The sequence below is a fragment of the Elephas maximus genome, chromosome 17 (assembly GCF_024166365.1).
Source record: "Elephas maximus indicus isolate mEleMax1 chromosome 17, mEleMax1 primary haplotype, whole genome shotgun sequence".
Taxonomy (NCBI): domain Eukaryota; kingdom Metazoa; phylum Chordata; class Mammalia; order Proboscidea; family Elephantidae; genus Elephas; species Elephas maximus.
In genome coordinates, this window is record NC_064835.1 from 78,862,547 (window position 1) to 78,874,855 (window position 12,309).

Here is a 12,309-nt window from a genome sequence, read left to right on the forward strand (position 1 = left end):
TATGTCCTAATTCAGCACTGCACCACCAGGGCTCCTGGAAAGCCTATGGGGCAGTTCTATTCTGGCCTATAGGGTTGCTATGAGTTGGAATAGACCTGACAGCAGTGCGTTTGGTTTTTGGTTTGGTCACCAGGAACCTTTAAGGTAGGTACTAGTATAACCATTATTCAGAAGAGAAATCTGAGGCCCGAAAATTGCAGATATGCTTAAGGCCATTCAGTTAGTAAGGGGTTAGGTCTTTCTGGAACCCTCTTTTCCCCCAGAGCCTCCACTAGCCACAGGCCGCTAGCAAATCATTTTGGTTTTTTGTTGTTGGTTTGTTTTCTTTGTGATGCACATATTTCAAATTTATAGTTTTTTTTTTTTTTTGAAGTCCTGTAACCCACTGTCTCTTCATGCAGCTGCGAAGAATTCTAAGAGTTGGAAGCCATGAGCATAACTGAAGATATACTTAGCAAGCGTTTTTTCAGTCCACACCTTTGATTAAGTATGATTCATTTTCCCAGTTGTTTTTTAGTTGAATTTCTGTGATGTTTTAAATTTTTGTAGGCTTTTTTTCCTTGAGGGCAGGGAAAGGATTTTATTCACTTTTGCATAACTACCGTCGAGCCCAGAGTCCCTAAGCCGGCACATAGTAAGCACTGAATAAAAGCTGAATGAATTAGATCTCTAGTTAATTTTTCTTCTACAAAAAAGTCTAGGTTAAATAAACGTCCATTTGGATTTTAAAATAGTAGTTGGACGGCATTGGGTTTTTTTAGATTCCGTGAAATATCTGGCTCCAAAATGTTCCCTCCTGCAGAGACACAGTGGGAGTGCGTGTGTCTGTGTTGGGGTGGCAGGGGGCTTGTCCTACATTCCTCCTGAAATGGGCACTACATGGCAGTATGGCCAAAATCCAACTTCCTCCACCTGGGGAATCCTCCACACCTGTCCGGCCCTAAGAGTAGGTTCAGGCTACCACTCTAGGCTATAGGACCACAGCATAGGGCCGGGGGTGGAGGGGCGCGAGGTGCAGGAGTTGGGCGGGAGGCACCCAATGCCTGGGGCGACAGCGCGGGGAACCACGTTGAAGTTCAGAGGAGTGTGTTTGCCAGCAAACAAAGGGCGGCGCAGTCTCGAGTCCCGGGACCAGCTGCCTCCTCACAGCGGTGACAAATGGACATTCCGCACATGAGCAGACCCGCACCCGATCTGCGGCTTCCCCTTCAGGCCGGCCCCGCGGGGCCAGCTGCCAGGTCCCAAAGCCGCCCCCCCGCCCAGGCCAGCTGCTGGTTCTCCACGCGCCCCGCGGGCAGCAGCCCCCGGGGCACTCCTCGGAGTGGCAGCGGCGTTCTAGCCTTGGCCCTGGCCACGGTGCCGAGAACTTTCCTGTCCCTCTCGGGGTCTTTTGACTGTCGGTGGGGATTGGTGCACAGGTCACTAGAAGGGCGGGGGGGGGGGGGTGTCGCTCCGAGAGCTGAAGCTGCTTTGCAGTTAGCGGCTTCAATGGCTGTGGTGGGGCCGGCCTTCGGCGAGGCCCCGGCGGCGCGGGTAGGAGAATTTCACCCGGCTCCGACTCCACCCCCAATCCGCTAGCGCTTTGGAGAAACTCCGGGGGAGCGAGGGGAAGGCGGCAGGAAGCGGCCGAGGCCCAGCGGGATGAACAAAGGCACGGATCGGAGCCTGAGGAAGATGCTCCCCGCCCCCTCCGTCCCCACCCAGCCCCGCCGGCTCGCTCTTTCACGCGCGCAGGTATCTGAGCCTTGGGCGATGCAGAAGGGTGTGTTCTGTGGATACAAAGACTCACTTCCGCACGGCTAGGCGCCCCATACTTCCCTCCCCACCCACCCACGGTCTGGCCACTTTCCTTCATTCATTCCGCTGACAGGTACCCGAGTGACCACTCTGTGCCAGGCGCTGTGCCAGGCAGGGTGCCTGTGCAGGTAACCCCTCTCAGGAACTAGGGAAGGCTGGAACTGGCGGCCGTGGAGAGGCATGCATTTTTAGGAATACCACGCCGCCAAACGGCGCCTCTCTCAGCCGAAGTCTGTAATCACTCCCCTTGGAAAAGGCAGGGCTCCTCGTCCTAGCCGGGGAGCGCTGGGAACCTGGGCGCTGCGTTCGCCTGCAGGATGGGCTAACGGGGCAGAGGCGTGGAGAGGGGAGGGTGAGGGATTCCAACTTCCAAGTGCCTAGACCCGGCTAGGTGAGCCTAGGCCCCCAAGGTGCGGAAGCCTAGCGGAGGCGGGGGGCAGTAGGTGGAGGGAAACGCCCCCTGGGCCGCCGGCGGAGGAAGCGCGGGGAGCTGGGGCACCGCGGACCGGCTCGCGGCGCAGCCTCGGCGCGCGGGCTCGGAGCCGCCGCCTTCGCCCCGGGGCTGGGGATCGCCGTCTCTCCAGGCGCTGGCGCCGCCGCCGCGGCTGCGCTTCCCGGAACAATGAGACGCACGGCGCAGGGCTGAGCGTGGTGCCCGCGCCGGTCCGGAGGCCGAGCCGCCCGCCGCGCACTGCTGCCGGCTCCCCGGGCCCGCGCCTCTGCCCGGGGGCCCGCGCCCCCGCCTGGGAAGCCGCCGCTTCAGCTCCTCTGGGAGGCAGCCGCCCCGGCCGCGCCGACCCAGGGGAGCCGGCCCCCTCTCCGAGGTAATCCCGCAGGCCGCCCGGGACGCAAACTCGGGGGGCGCTCCCGGCTCCCAAAGTGCCAAGAGGAGGCAATGCAGGCTGGGGTGGCGGCGGGGCCCGCGAGTGCGCCCGGCTGGGAGGAGGTACCAGAGCCACGCTCTCGGCGTTCGCAGCCCACAAGTTCCGCGGCGTGCGCCGGGTGCCCCCGGTCCCCACTCCAGCGGGCGTCCGTGTGAGTGTGGGAGCGTGTGGCTGCGCGCGCCCGAGCAGCTGCCGGGGAATAAAAATGTGACAGGCACGTCTCCGACTCCAGCGCAGTGCTGGCTCCGGGAGCGCAGAGCATCGGGCTGCCCGGGCTTTTGAGGAGAGGCGTTGGGAAAAGGTGGGTAAAGGAGGGCGCAGGGGTCGGACAGTAGGGCGACGTTTTCCTCGGTGCAGTTTGGGCGCTGCTCAGCGAGGAGTTAGTCTTGGCGAGGACCCAGACCTGTGTATTGGGAATGCTGAGGGTGGTTTTGGGAGAAGCAGGAGAATCTGAAGAGGGTGAGGGAACTGGAGGACTTGGCGCTTTGGGAACTGGCGGACACAGTTTTGCTCAGTAACACTGGTCTTCTACTTTCCTTTGGATCTGGAAGGGAATGGAGGTTTTTAACTGTCTTTCTCCACCCCACCACCATGCAAAACTGCATTACTTAAAGCTTAAAATGTGTTCTATTGATTTCCAGTTCTCTGTAGCTATAATGTTTTGGGGTCAGAAGGGCCTTTAAAATTCTAAATACCCGCGTGTTCTTTATGCACTTGGACGCGGAAAACTACTGTTGCTGAGGGTTTTTGTTTTGTTTCTGTTTTGACTTCCCACCATGGACAGGGCGGATATTTGGGTGCATTCTTCTGACTGTGGATGTAGCGTACCGGAGCGCTCGGTCTGACGGTGCGGGAGGGACAGAGCGAAGTTAAAACTTGAGGCTTGCAGCAAGCGATGCCTTCTACAGAGAGCTGAATAGCTGTGTTTGGAGAAGCTGTGCTTTCCAGGAATTTAAATGAGACTTTTTGGGATTGCCTTCCAAGCCTGTCCTACGAGTGCCATACTTGTTTTGTTAAGTTGACTTTCAAAGCTGTTTTATGATCTGAGAAGCACTTTGGGGAGAAAAGTAATGCTTGGCTGGATTTTTGTGAACTTGTTTTTACTGATCATGCTGACATTTTAGAGAGAGGCAAACCACATTTGGTCAAAATCTCTGCCATTCGAGTTCTGATCTTGAAGGGCCGTGCATATCCTTATGCATGGGTTGTCTGCTTGGATGAGGTAATTGTTTGCCGACTTGAATCGCATTTTGTTTAAAGTACTTGTTGCACATTTAAAAAGCCCCATGTGAGTTACTTGAAACTTCAGCTTTTTGAAATGCTACTTAATATATTTTGACATTTTGAAATAAGATTTATGACTAAGGAAGAATTCCAGTAAATTGAGGTTCTATACAGCATCCTGTTTTTGCACATTTGGGGCTAAGGCTTTTTTTAAGGGAAAATTATCTGGCCTTGAACTCATTTTTGCTCCTTCACCGATCCTCGTTTCTCTGAAACTGACAACCGAAATTTTACAATACTTGAAGACTTGTATCGATATTAATGCATTAGAAAAACTCTTGGCCATGGTGAGTGGATCATGTGATAATATAGAGAAAAGTCTAAACTATGAGGTAAATTGCTTTAAATTTTACAGCTAGGTTAAGGAAGGCACTCAAACATGTTGGAATTCACGGTATAGTTTTTATTGTAATTGATAAAATTTTAGCATCTCACCTTTTTGCTTGGTGCAGTTGAAGCTTTTCGAGTTTTGAGCTGAATCACTTGCCCAGATTTGTGTGTTAGCCTCAGCTCTTAGTGGAGTTCTTAGCCCATCAATTTAAAGAGGACGTGGAAGCTGTAGGAGAGAGGGTTCAGAGCCGACCACCAGGATTTGGTGAGTTTAGTATGCGATGCACACGATCTAGAAAGTAAAGTTAAAGAAATGAGAATATTTAGGCTGGAGGATTCTGGAGAAAACAGGAGGCTGAGATAAAGTAACATTTGAAAATAAGTGAATGATTGATTATGCAGAGAAGGGGAACCAACTGTGCTCAGTTTCTTATAAGGAAAATTAAGAGAGAAAAGGATTTGGTCTGTAGGGTGAAGAATATAAACTGGGTTTAGGGAAGTATTTGTAGCCAGCCAGGGAGATTGGTTAAATAGCGAAATGGATTGCTGAGAAAATCCTGTAGATGCTTGTTTCTGGAGCTTGTTTTCTAAAATTCTCCTCTTTTTAAGATGGTTTAAGTGTGTGACTCTGATCTATTGCTTATACTAACTAAAATTTTATACTCTATGTCTAGAATTTGTCCAAGCATTTTGTCATGTGCTTAAGTCTTCTCCGAAATGACAAACTCCTTCCTGGGCTTCTGCATCTCCTCCTTAGATAAATAAATGGTGGGATCCTTTCCAAAAACCTTCAGATATTGGTACTCTGGGAAATGATTAATTTGCATATTTAGTGCCTCATTTGAGATACTGTTGAATGCAGATGTCTTTTGAGTTATAATAGACAATCTTTTTCATTTATCTATTTACTGTTTAAGCATAATGTGTCATTTCCCCTCCAGTTTTCCCCCTCCTGGATCTTCTGTAATATGATTTAAAATTTAACTGTTTAAATTAGGTCGAAGACTTTATTCAACGTGCTTCCATGTCTGAGCAAAACAGATGATGCCCTCATGGTAGGTGTAGGTTAAGTTATGAGTGTTTAAGCAGCTTCCTTAGAAAGGAACTGTGGAATGAAATTCACAAATGACTGTAAAATAAATAATTCCATAGAATCAGATACTAAGTTTGGAATCAGGGGAGTGCAGGCGCACAGTCATAAGGAAATTTTCATTGTTCTTAACATCCACTGTTTTGAGATTCTAGCCAAGGACTTAATGGGAAGAAGATGGCCGGCTCCAGCTACTGTTAATGGATCAACTTCAGGCGTTCGGTTTAGTGAATGTGCCATTTTTCTGAAAGTCCTCCTCCCTACTTTTGAGAGATTTGCTTGCATACATTATTGAGTATACAGGGCAAAAACAGAAGCGTTAGAAAAACATGTATTAAGTGCCAAGTCCGACCCCTATCTAAAACTCCTGGGCCCCCAGAATTGGTGGGTACAGCTGCAATTCAAAATACTTGGTACCCACCTAGTCTGTGGGCAGACTGTCGGCCCAGAGTTTACAGGATGTGAGAACTGGGCCATCCCAAGGCTTTGCAGGAGCCAGTGGTTTGTTCAGCACTTAGCATCAGTCCTTGACCATGGCACGTGGTAGAAGCTTGGTTCCAGCAGTTGTCAGGCTGTTGTCCTCATTCAGCCACCTGTAGCTTCTGCTCTGTCACAAAGTATCAAGTGCCTCTTGTTTTTGATGAGGAATTGCTCTGTGGATGCAAGTGATGTCAGAGGCACGCCCATGCTGGGGAATTTCTGTCTGGAAGAACTGTCCCCGGCCCCCTCCTGGCTTCTCCTGCATCCTGGGGTATTCTCTAAGAAAGAATTCCAAATTCAAGGCACATGTTGGCTCCAGGAAGATAGGCGTGTATGAAGTTGGGTTTGCAGTTTTCCACTGGACTTTATTAGAGTGAATGGAATGGAAAGCTCTTGGCTGGGCGTCCACAGCCCCCTGTCCCACCGTCCCCCCTCCAGGTCCCAGTAAGTGCTGCCTCTGTGGTAATCAGCTCTGATGTAAATTTTAGCCTCACCAGAGTCTGTAAAATGAAGGCTTAGATTAAATCTTTAAATCTTCCCCAAAGTGTCTTCTGGTGCTAGGATTCAATGAAATTGATGTGTATATTTTGGCATACTTAAAAGCTATTTCCCGTGCTCAGAAAAGAATTAACTTTAGTTAACGTTCTGGACATCGCATCAAACACCATTTAACCCCAGGAGAGAGTAGTAATTCCAAGAATAACAGTGACTGATTAGCACTTACGATGCACCACACATACCAACCATCTTGAAGATGGTGGTTTCCTTGTTACACATAAGGTCACTATGAATTGGAGCCACCTCCTGGCAACTGACAACACAACGCACCACCCACCGCCAATCTCTTTGCTTTGATTTTCAAAGTGGATTTTAGCAACAACCTTTCCAGGTTTACAATCCCCATTTTACAGATAAGAAAACTGAGCTTCAGAAAGGTGAAGTTGTTACCAGGTGGAAACCCCAGATTCTTGCTCCTAGTGACTCGTATTGGCCAATAAACGAGAGGGAGACCAAGGTGGGAGACCAGGAAAGGCAACTTCATTTCACTGTACAAGAAAATGGAGTATTTGGGAGCTGCTGTGACCAAGACTGCTGGCCAAGGGCGGGCAGGCAGGCAAGTTCCTTTTAAAGGAGTTTACAGATAGGGCGTTCATACAAGTTACCTCAGCAACATTCTTAATCATAGTGCATACTGCGCAGGCACAGTGGGGTTTGCATATAACCTCCAGGCAAAAGTAGGATTCAGATGCAAAGCTGGGTGGGTGGGGAGGGAGCCCAGCAAAGGAAATGATTTTTCAGTATAACACTGTAGGGGAGGAAGCCAGGTAAAGAAAGAATTTAGCACTGTGGGGGCTCTGTCTCAGAGTGGCTTGCTCAAAGATCTTGTAGTCAGAAAGCAGCAGAGCTGGGATTTGAACCGGGTTTGTTAGTCTCCCATTCCTGGTGGAGCAATGGTTAAGCTCTCAGCTGCTAACTGAAAGGTCAGCAATTGAACCTGCCAGCCCCTCTCTGGGGGAAAAGACCTGGTGATCTGCTCCTGTAAAGATTACAGCCAAGAACACCCAGTGGGGCAGTTCTACTCTGTCCTGAAGGGTTGCTGTGAGATCAGAATGGACTCAACGACAATGGCTTTTTTTTTTTTTTTTTGTCTCCAAAGTCTACACTGTTAGACTGAGTCCTGACTCAACAGTGGGACAGGAATGACTCTCATAACGGTGTCAGGGCCAGAGAACTACTCTACGTTTGGGAAGAGGAGAGATCTTATGCCTTAACCACTGTGGGTAGCTGGCCTGATGGAGGAGATTGTACAGGATGGATGGGGACTGACAGCGGGAGCTGATGTTCTCTGGAAGTATGTGTCCACCAGAGCCCAGAAGCGGAAGAAAGTTTAAGCAACAACTTAAAAATGGCCTATGGAATTCAGGCTATCACCCAGGCAGCCAGTTTTGGAATGAAATTCAGGCTCATATGGGTTGGTAAAGAGAGCCAGCTCAGAAAGTAGTCCCTGGGGACATTTACAAATACATTGACTAACACATTAGAGAATACAGTGTAAAGAAAAATCCTGCAATATCTTGATTATAAGCCTCTATTTTCAGAAGTTTATAATTCAGACATTAAGTTCTACTCTAGGCTGCTGCTTCAAGTATTTGAGCCTGAGAGGAAAAGGTTTTATTAAATTTAAAGCAATTGGTTTTTCATGTTCAAATTATACAAATTTATCAAATACAGGTTCTTGCATGTTGGCAATTGTTATGGTTTCTAAAATAACTTAGCTTTTAAATTAAATTTGGGAAAGGGTAAATCTCTTAGATAAACTAATAGCTTTCATTATTCAGAAATAAATTTGAAAAGTAGCCTTCTTGAAAGTGTAGCGATTACTTTGCTGAAAGTTAAGTATATTGTTATGTGTGAAAAACCTATGTTTGTCCCACTGACTCCAAATGAGGAAAAAAAAATACAATTAATATAGGATTTGGTTTCTAAATGATAGGTTTAATCCAATTACACTATGGAATTACGGTGTATGATTAAATGGATGAATTTAATTTTACTGTTAGAAGAAGGATTTTCATGTATAAATTATATTTTAAAATTGGGAAAGATATATTTCATTTAAAAAATCTCAAAATGAAAAGAGTAACTCCTTTAAAAAGAAAACATAGATACAGAAGAGATGATATACCCTGTGGTATATCATTAGAGATAAGGAGAAAAAAAAACAACAACGGTTGCTGTCAATACTGTGTGTCGGAGTAGAGCTGTGCTCCATAGGGTTTTCAGTGACTGATTTTTCAAAAGCAGATTGCCAGGCCTTTTCTTTTGAGGCTCATCTGGGTGAACTCAAACCTCCAAAACCTTTTGGTTTGCAACTGAGCTTGTTAATCATTCTACCACTTTAGAGATAAAGTGAGAAAAGTTGATTTAGGAGACTTGAACATTAATTGCTGGGATTCATAGCTACTGAATAACAAAATTAGGAAGAGAACCCAGACCTTGTGACTGTTAAAAGAACATTCCTTTGCCTGTATTGTGTGTTTATCCCTGGGAGAATGAATGACACATCCTAAATGATATGCGCCTTGGGGAAAGAGGTCACAAATGTTTAGGGTTTAAAATTTACTTTTAATTGATTATAAATGGGATATATATGGAACAGCATACCTTTACTTGTGTGTGTGAGTGTGTATTCTTTATAACAACAACAGCATATTCAGGTACTTTTGGTAGTTCGTGGGAGCCCTGGTGGCACAGTGGTTAAGAGCTCGGCAGCCAACCAAAAGTCAGCAGTTTGAATCCCCCAGCTGATCCTTGGAAACCGTATGGGGCAGTTCTACTCTGTCCTGTAGGGTTGCTATCAGTTGGAATCGACTCAACCGCAACGGGTTTGGTTTTTATTGTTGCTGGTTTGCAGAGTGTTTTTTTTTTTAATTGCGCTTTAGGTGAAAGTTTACAGATCCAGTCAATCTCTCATACAAAAAGCCACACACACCCCGCCTTGCACTCAGCTGCTCTCCCCTTAATGAGACAGCACATTCCTCCTCTCCACCCTGTATTCCCTGTGTCCATTCAACCAGCTCCTGTCCCCCTCTTCCTTCTCATCTCACCACCGGACAGGAGTCGCCCTCATCGTCTCCTGTGTCTACTTGAGTCACAGAGTTCACTCCTGACCAATATCATTGTCTATCTTATAGTCCAGGCCAATCCCCCTTGCCTGTAGAGTTGGTTTCAGGAATGGTTCTAATCTTGGGCTATCAAAGGGTCCAGGGACAGTGACCGTCAGGGTCCCTCCGGTCTCAGTCAGACATTAAGCCTGCTCTTTTTATGGGGATTTAAGTTCTGCACCCCACTGTTCTCCTGCTCCATCAGGGATTCTCTGTTGTGTTCTCCGTCAGGGCAGTGATCGGTGGTAGCCGGGCACCATCTAGTTCATTGGGTCTCAGGCTGAGGGAGTCTCTGGTTTATGTGGCCCTTTTTGACTCTTGGGCTCATATTTACCTTGTGTCTTTGGTGTTGTTCATTCTCCTTTGCACCAGGTGGGTTGAGACCAATTTATGCGTCTTAGATGGCCACTTGCAGGCGTTTAAGACCCCAGATGCCTTTGCAGTGTTTTGACAGTTGACACTAAAGGGGACTTGTCAGGCAGGACCTCTGATAACTACAGTTATAAATGTATATTTGTGTGTGTGTGTGTATATATGTGTGCGCCCTGGTGGCGCAGTGGTTAAAGCGCTCAGCTGCAAACCAAAAGGTTAGTGGTTCAAACCCAGCAGCCACTCCTTGGAAGAAAGATGTGGCAGTCTGCTCCCGTAAGCCTAGGAAATCCTATGGGACAATTCTACTCTGTCCTATAGGGTCACTATGAGTCGGAATCAACTGAAGGCCATACCTTACATACATGTATTAGTTAAGCTGTATCCCGGGATGAAAGAGGTTCAGCCGCTTTAAATATTTCAGGTCAATGCTACCAAATAATGTAGTTGACTCAGTCTTTCTCCTAGGGAACAGATGACTATTTGTAGTTGAGGCCTACGCGGAGACTTCCTGCGGTTCCCCGCCCCCCTTGCAGCCCACCAAGCCACGGCTTCTAACTGCGGTTTGACCCCACCACGCTGCGGCCATAACCACAGTTCGAATTTGGTGCCAGAATCCTGCGCGTGCGCGAACCAAGACTTCGGCGCATGCGCAGGACGTGAAGAGCGGTGTCCTCAGCCTGTCCGTGGACCTCAACTGCACTGACTTTATTCAACAACCGGGCATCCAAATGGGGACATGGGCGGGCTAAGGGTGGAGAGTTCTGGGCACCAAACCCACTCCCCTGAGGCCACTGGAGATAAAAAGCTCCCCAGCCCCCTCAGACGGGGAGCATATGGCCTTATGGTCCCTAGGCCCAGCGTTGCTCCTTGTCTGCGCGGACAATAGGTTTCCACTTTCTGTTTCCCTTACTATTGGTGGTGTGGCGCCCGTCTTATTTCTATCGGCTAATAGTTTTTTTTAATAGGACAGGACAGGAACCCTTGTTCCCTTACAGTTGTCCTGAATGGTAGCTCCTTCTGATTACTTTTGACATTAGCTAAAAGAGTTAAGTCAGGAAGCTCAAGAGTTTTATTTAAAAAAGGAAACAAAACAGAAAACTATACCCTCTAATTCCCAAGGAATTTTTCGAAAAGCTTATAAATAAATGAGAAGCTCACAAATGCAACATGGCTTACCTTTAAAAATATGTCAATAAATATGATACATATAGATATGTATATTAGTGTGTAGAAGTATATAATTTTTCTGTTTTTAAAAGGGTATTCTTCCTTTGAGTCACAGTGCCGTTTCCTGTAGTTGCTAAGTACATTCTTCTGCCCCGTGTTCAAAATTCGTAGCTGGGGGAGTTGCACTAATTAAGTAATTTGTCTGACTCGATACTTGGTACCTTATAATAATATTTAGGAGGTGCCACTAAATGGATTACATCAAACCATTTGAGGTGGGAATGTTTCAAAAGTTTCTTGATAATAATATGAAAATGTATGTAAGATGTGGCTGTAAAATAATGTGACTGCTTCCATAGGAGAAACCTGAACATTTTTATTCTGGCTACAGTCTACATTTTACACCAAATAACTAAAATGTATGTTCTCTTATAATCACCGAGCCCTGGTGGTGCAGTGGTTAAGAGGTAGTTGGAATCTGTCTTAGTCGTCTAGTGCTGCTATAACAGAAGTACCATAAGTGGGTGGCTTTAACAAAGAGTTTATTCTCTCACAGTCCAGTAGGCTAGAAGTCCGAATTCAGGGCGCCAGCTCCAGGGGAAGGATTTCTGTCTCTGTCGGCGCTGGAGGAATGTCCTTGTCATCAGTCTTCCCTTCGTCTGGGAGCATCTCAGTGCAGGAACCTCAGGTCCAAAGGACTCACTCTGCACCCGGTGCTGCTTGCTTGGTGGTTTGAGGTTCCCATGTCTGTCTGCTCACTTCTTTCTTTTATATCTCAAGAGACTGGCTTAAGACACTATCTAATCTTGTAGACCTCATCAATGTAACTGCTGCTAATCCACCTTGTTACATCATAGTGATAGGATTTACGACATATAGGGAAATCACATCAGAAGATAAAATGGTAGACAATCATACAAGGGAGTCATGACCCAGCCAAGTTGACAGATACTTTGGTGGGACTCAATTCAAACCATGGTAGAACCTATCAGCTGTTTCTTGGAAACCCTATGGGGCAATTCTGCTCTGTCCTATAGAGTCACTATGAGTCGGAAACGACTCGACGGCGACAGGGTTTTTGGTTTATTATAATCACACCCTGGTAATATCTACATATCACTGTTTGATACATGTACTTTTTTTGGTTTGGGGTTTTTTCCAATATTGTTTCATGGCTGGTAAGCATGGTGTGAGATGTAAAAAACTGAAGTGGGTAAAAGGAAAACTTTAGACTGTATTA

The 12,309-nt window shown here is 47.0% G+C and overlaps 1 protein-coding gene across 5 annotated transcripts in view; it reads left to right on the plus strand.

Moving 5' to 3' along the window:
• Nucleotides 1–1,880: 1,880 nt before the first annotated feature.
• ST6GAL2 (ST6 beta-galactoside alpha-2,6-sialyltransferase 2) overlaps nt 1,881–12,309 on the plus strand; it is an 88,686-nt gene continuing 78,257 nt past the window's right edge. For 3 of the 5 annotated variants that reach the window (XM_049857299.1, XM_049857303.1, XM_049857304.1), the window contains exon 1: nt 2,317–2,982. The gene's annotated coding sequence lies outside the window, so the exon portion shown is untranslated. Of the gene's footprint in view, nt 1,926–2,316; nt 2,983–12,309 lie in introns of those variants that run through there. The other 2 variants (XM_049857301.1, XM_049857300.1) reach the window with 2 other exon arrangements.